Source organism: Palaemon carinicauda, chromosome 38, assembly GCF_036898095.1.
Source record: "Palaemon carinicauda isolate YSFRI2023 chromosome 38, ASM3689809v2, whole genome shotgun sequence".
Classification (NCBI taxonomy): Eukaryota; Metazoa; Arthropoda; class Malacostraca; order Decapoda; family Palaemonidae; genus Palaemon; species Palaemon carinicauda.
Window position 1 is genome coordinate 50,315,269 of NC_090762.1, and position 7,500 is coordinate 50,322,768.

Genomic DNA, 7,500 nt, shown 5'->3' on the forward strand with positions numbered 1-7,500 from the left:
ATACATAAAAACTGTTACAATCAGAACAATATGGATAATTCTGTTTTAAAATCGTAACTTAGTTATTATCTCTTCAATTTACTAACTACAGAAATATTGTGGGAAACAAATCCCGACTTTAGAATTGTTCTCAGTACTTTTTTTTTTTTTTTTTTTTTTTATAAAGTCGGCTATATAAATAACAGTTCGGTATGGAAATTGTGAATCTATTTATATATTTATTGAAATAATTTCTTCATATTAATCTGTGACTCAGGGAACTGGTTTCACATTAATGATAACGTTAATAATCCTAGACATCTGCCATATCTAGAAACCGACCAATCATGCAAATCAGAAGTAAAAGGAACCATATTGATCCCCCAAATAAGACCACTTTCTCCAGCAAAACCGCCTTTAACGACGTGAAAGATCTCCGTAAATCGACAACAGACCGAACCCGGTGACATAATCCCGGAGAAAGAACCGCAGAACTCCAGCGTCAGGAGGCGAACGCCAGAGAGAGTGTCCCGTCCAAAACGCCAGGTGGGCCACCACTTAGAGAGGCTGAGTAATTATTAACACCTGTGACAGAGGAGATGGTTCTAGTTTCATAACTAATGAGGCTGTCGGTGCCTCTGGCTTGATGAAAATTGGTTGCTTTCTAATGGTTTGGGCTGCATCGCGTAGCTTTTGGTATTTTGGGAGATTTCTGTTTTTCTAATGGTTTCAGTGCAGTTAATTTATTTGTTTTTATCGAGATTCCAGTGCTTCTGGTGTTTAATCTGCTCCTAATGTTTTAAGTGCAGCTCATAAATTTAGTTTTTATCGTGCTTCCAATTATTATGATGTTTCCTCTGCTTTTAATGTTTGTAGTGTCTCAATTTCTTGCAGTTTTCCTCATTTCTAATGCTTCCAAAGGAGCTAATATATTTGGTTTATCTCTTGCTTGCAATGCTTCCTCTGCCCTTAATGTTTTAAGTGTCACAATTTCTTGAAACTTTCCTTATTCCTAAAGCTTCCAATGTAGCTGATATAATTGGTTTATGTCGTGCTTACAATCTTTCTGATGTTTCCTCTGCTCTTAATGTTTTTAGTGTCTGTTTCTTGAGATTTACCTTATTTCTAATGCAGCTAACATAATTTTTTTTTATGCTTCCCATGCTTCTGATGCTTCTTCTGCTCTTAATGTTTTTAGTGTCTCAATTTCTTGCAGTTTTCCCTATTTCAAATGCTTTCAATGCAGGTGATAAACTTAGTTTTTATCGTGCTTCTAATCCTTCTGATGTTTCCTCTGCTCTTAATGTTTTAAGCGCTCCAATTTCTTGCAGTTTTCCGTATTTTTAATGCTTCAGAGTGAGCTAATGTATTTGGTTTTTCTCTTGCTTGCAACGCTTCCTCTGCTCGTAATGTTTTTAGTGACTCAATTTATTGCAGTTTTCCATATTTCTAAGACTTCCAATGAAGCTCATAAATTTATTTTTTATCGTGCTTCCAATTCTTTTGATGTTTCCTCTGCTTTTAATGTGTTGAGTGTCTCAGTTTCTTGAGGGTTTCCTTATTTCCAATACAGCTAATATATACTTTTATGCTCCTGATGCTTCCTCTGCTCCTATTGTTTTAAGTTGCTCAATTTCTTGAAGTTTTCCGTATTTCTAATGCTTCCAACGCAGCTAATATATAATGCATCTGATGCTTTCTTTGCCCCTAATGTTTTTAATGTGATTTTCTTGAAATTTTATGTTTCTAATGCCTCCAGTGCAACAAATATTTATATTTTTCTCATGCTACCTCTGCTCCTAATGTTTTATTTGCTCCATTTCTTGAGGTTTACGATGCTTCCAATGCAACTAATATATATATATATATACAACACATATAGACACACACACACACACATATATATATATATTTATATATATATATACATATATATATATATATATATATATATATATATATATATATATACATATTTTTATGCATCCTCTGCTCCTAATGTTTTAGTACCTTGATGCTTCCACTGCAAGCATTGCATCTGGCGTTTCAAATGCATCCAATTGTCTTTATTTCGTCTGCTGTTTCGGATCATTATTATTATTATTATTATTACTTACTAAGCTACAACCCTAATTGGAAAAACAGAATGCTATAAGCCTAGGACCCTCAACAGGGAAAATAGCCCAGTGAGGAAAAGAAACCGGGAAAAATAAAGCATTTCAGGAACAGCAACAACACCATAATAAATATTTCCTATATAAACTATAAAAACTAACAACACAATAAGAGAAATTAGATAGAATAGTGTAGCCGAGTGTACCCTCAAGCAAGAGAACTCTACCCCAAGACAGTGGAAGACCATGGTACAGAGGCTATGTCACTACCCAAGAATAGAGAGCATTGGTTTGATTTTGGAGTGTCCTCTTAGAAGAGCTGCTTACTATAGCTAAAGAGAGACTTCCACCTTTACTAAGCGTAAAGTAGCCATTGAACAATTACAGTGCTGTAGTTAACCCCTTGGGTGAAGAGGAATTGTTTGATAATCTCAGTGTTGTCAGGTGTATGAGGACAGAGGAGAATCTGTAAAGAATAGGCCAGACTATTTGGTGTATGTGTAGGCAAAGGGGAAGTGAATCGTAACCAGAGAGAAGGATGCAATGAACTACTGTCTGGCCAGTCAAAGGACCCCATAACTCTCTAGCGGTAGCATCTCAACGGGTGGCTGTTGATGGATGCCTTTAATGGTTCCAATGCTTCCAATGCATCTGGTTTCAAAGGATCTGAGGCTTGTAATGCTTTTAATACTTTCATTACTTCTATTGCATCTACTCCCTCTGTTTCATGTGATGCATTTAGTGTTTTCAGCGCTTCTGATATTTTTAATGCTCCTATTGTCACTCGCATGCTTCTTTGAATGTTTATTTATTTACGCTTTACTGTAAATTTGGGACGAAATAGGATGACTCGGATTTAAATTAAATTGAGTATTTATAAGGTGTAATCCATGGAAGAGGATTTCATGTCCCTTGCCTATAGGCATTTACTGTCAGACCTTGAGACTAATATGTGCTGACATAAGGCCAACTCTATTTGATAGCCTTGAAAGATATGAGATATTTGAATTTTACTACTTCAAAAATTTTGCTCAAATTTAATTATATTTAATTATATTTTACCTGTATGAACATCAGGCTGCTTTGGGGCCAAAAGATGTGTAAAAAGTTATAATGTATATGCTATATTTAAACATTTCTTTTGTCAAGGATATGTGTATGCTTGTTTTTCTACCTCCGCCAACTAAGTTGGAAGAAGGTTATGTTTTCCCCTGTTTGTGTGTTTTGTGTGTTTGATTGTGAACACCTTGCTGGCCACAATTTTAATCGTAGAGTAACGAAACTTGCAGGGATTAACGTATGTAAAAAGTTGGAATGATTAAATTTAGAAGGTCACGGTCAAGCAAAACGTCCATATCACGTAATCAGCCATAAGTTTGGACATTGTTGTCCAGAGCACTTGGTTGATATTTAAGCGGATGAAAATCCTCGCCGATTAATACATGTTAAGGCCGAAGGTCAAGCTTGAGTCCATGGCTAAGGTCAAGCAAAAGGTCAAATTCTGGTCATCAACCATACGGCCATAATTTTAATCGTTAAGTAATGAAACTTGCAGGAATTTTAAACTGTTATGTAAACAGCTGGTAATGATTAAATTTTGGAAGGTCAAAGGTCAAGGTCACATACGAGCAAAACTTCCATATCACGTAATCAGCCAAAAGTTTGGTCATCCTTGTCACAGGCTTCAAACTCGGTTCATATTTGAATGTATGAAAATCCACGTCAGTTAATACATGTTAAGGCCAAATGTCAAGGTCAAGTTCGAGCAAAAGGTCTAGAAATAAGCTGCTGCGACGGAGGTCTGCGCTCTACTAAGTGCCTAGTTTGTTTGTTTGTTTGTGCTTGTGTGTTTGTATATGCATATGTCTGATAATAGGCTGGTTTAATTTCTATCTCACGAATGCATATTTTTTAATATATCAGCCATCCCTGTATTTCACTACCAATATAGGCTTTCTTCACTTAGTTGTATAAAAGTGCCTATTATTATTATTATTATTATTATTATTATTATTATTATTATTATTATTATTATTATTATTATTATTATTATTATTCATCTCCTACGCCTATTGATGCGAAGGGCCTCGGTTAGATTTTGCCAGTCGTCTCTATCTTGAGCTTTTAAATCAATACTTCACCAATTGTCATCTTCTACTTCACGCTTCATAGTTCTCAGCGAAGTAGACCAGGGTCTTCCAACTCTTCTAGTGCCTTGTGGACCCCAATTAAATGTTTGGTGTACTAATCTCTATTGGGGAATGCGAAGATTATGATCAAGCCATCTCCATCTACCCCTTACCATGATCTCATCCACATATGTCACTCGAGTAAACTATAATATTTTCATAACTAATCCGGTCCTGCCATTGAACTCCCAATATTCTTCTGAGGGCTTTGTTCTTAAACCTACAGAATCTGTTATTGTTTCATTGTCATACCACGACTCATGTCCATATAGTAACACCGATCTTACTAAACTGATATATAGCCTGATTTTTTTGTAATTTCAGGCGATTTGATTTTCAAATTTTATTTAATTTAGCCATTGGCTGGTTTGCTTTTATCAATCTTTCATTAAACTCCAATTCTAAAGACCCTGTATGAGAGCTCATAATTCTTAAATGTTTAAATGATTTTACCTCATGAATCTTTCTCGTTCCAATGATATTTCATCTTCCATTGCATATTCCGTTCTCACCATCTGTCTTTCTTCTATTTATCTTGAGCCCAACCTCGTGTGATATTTCATGCATTCTGGAAGGCAAGCATTGAAAATCTTGTGTTGTTCTGCTAGAACGGACAGTCTCATCAGCATACTCTAGGTCAGCTAATTTCCTGTTACTAATCCAGTCCAATCCTTTTTCACCATCCTCAACTGTTCTATTCATTACGAAATCCATGAGAAGGATAAACAACATAGGTGACAACACTTTCCCTTGGGGTAGTCCACTGTTCACTGAAATCCATTTGATAGGACTCCTATTAACATTAACTTTGCACTTGCTATACTCATGTACAGATTTAATCATATTCATTTATTTAATAGGAACTCCATAAGGCAGGACTCTCCTCTAAATTGGCCGGCGCACACTATCAAAGGCTTTTTCATAGGCAGCAAATGTGATCAAAAGTGGATTTCTATATTCTACACATTACTGTACCACATGTCTTAAATTAAAATTTGGTCTGTACAACTTCTACCTTTTCTAAATCTTGCTTGTTCATCTCTCACCTTTTTATCAATCTTTCTCTCTAAACTCTTTAGAGTGAGCATACTAGATATTTTCTTGACAAATGACGTAAGTGTGATGCCTCTGTAATTACTGCAATCAGTCAGATCTCCTTTTTTTGCCATTTCCACCAACACTCCTAGCTCCCATTCATGGGGTTTTGCCTCTTCACGCTACATTCAACAAAATAATCTTGTAAGTAGTCTGGGAGTCACTTCATTTTCGGCCAATATCATTTCAGCAGTTATTCCATCGTATCCAGGGGCTTTCCATCTCTTGAGTTTTTTAAGAATAGCTTCGACTTCAAAGACACTGAATTAATTCATGGGCACATCAAGGTCTTCCTCGGCTTCAGGTATATTAATCAAATTATTCCTTTCATGTCTCCTATTCAATATCTCACTAAAGTGTTCCATCTCACGTTGTCCTTCTTCATCTTCTGTTGTTATAAAAGAACCGTCTTTCCTTTTGATGGGTATAAGCTTTTTCTTCTTTGCCCCTGTAGAGATTTCATTAATACTTGTGTGAGAAATTCTTACACCATAGCCATTCCCTGAATTCATAGCTTTTCCACCCTCATCTGATTTACTGTCTAAATATTCTCTCCAGACATTCCTGGCTTTCTTTTGACCTCACTATTAATTCTGGAATACTTAGCATGGTCTACCTTGTAATTTTCATTACTTCCTCGAAAACTTTCAACAATCAATTTCTGTCTTGTCTCCTTTTATAATATCCCAAGTATCTTTTGATATCCATAGCTTTCTTCTTGTAACTACATGTCCCAAAACTTCACTACCAACTGACTGGTATATGTTCATAATATCGCACCATTCTTCATTAATTGTCTGCTCTTCGTCTCTTTTAAAGTCTCTAAGACTGCATTCCTACATTCAATTGCAAATGTTTCTGTGTTCATCTTCTAGAAGCTTAGTTTTATCAAACCCAGGTATTCTATCTACATTTCTGTTGGGTGCTTTCAGTTTTAATTTCAGTATGGCAATGAGGAGCTGGTGATCACTACCAATGTCTGCACCTCTATAGCTTCTTTTTTCAATGGCCATATGATTTATTTGATTTTTCTAATTGACACATGATGAAGTCCATGTATGTTTTTGGATGTCCTTGTGCTGGGAAAGAGTACTTCCAATAACAAGATAGTTTGCAGAACAAAAACTTATGAAATGTGCTACATTTTTCATTTGCAACTTCACCAAATCCCTCAACACCCATCACATTCTCTATACCTTGATTATTCCTTCCAACTTTAGCATTGAGGTCACCAATAACAATTTTCATCTCTCTCTCTGGGATCTCATCTATTACACTCTGCAGTATTTCATAGTATTCGTCTTTCCTTTCTTCAGGGGAATCATTTGTTGGTGCATAGCAAACTATAATACTCTTATTGCACTATTTGATTTAAACTCTGCAATTAACAATCTGCTATTTGCAGCTCTCCACTCAGTTAATGCTTTTTCTGCTGTTGGTATCATCATTATTCTTACCCCTCTTCTAACTCCATCAGTTCTTCCTGAATAGCTATATATATATATATATATATATATATATATATATATATATATATGTGTGTGTGTGTGTGTGTGTGTATACATATATATATGGATAAATATCAACACAACATCGTGCTCAAATAAAAATAAATTTCTAGCTCATACTTGGGATCGAACGCTAGCCCCTTCTAATGAAAGGCCAGGTCGATTCCAACCATGCCATTCCGACTTCTTTTATGGCCTCTCGTGGCATGGTTGGAATCGATTTGGCCTTTCATTAGAAGGGGCTAGCGTTCGATCCCAAGTATGAGCTAGAAATTTATATATATATATATATATATATATATATATATATATATATATATATATATATATATTGCCTTGGTCTAAGATTTCCTTACCAATCCCCTTACATCGTGTTTCACTCAGTGCCAAGATATCCAAACTATATTTTATGAAGTTATTTTCCACTGGCTGTAACTTCCCAATCTGATTCATGGCTCTAACATTCCAATTACTAATTTTCAATTTTTCTTTGATATTTATAAACCGGGAGATTCTTAGCTCCCCGCTACGCCTGGGACTGGGGGCAATTCTGTCATTTTCTCTTTCTATATTTCATATGAAAGTTTCTACCAAAACGGAATGATAGAATTAAGA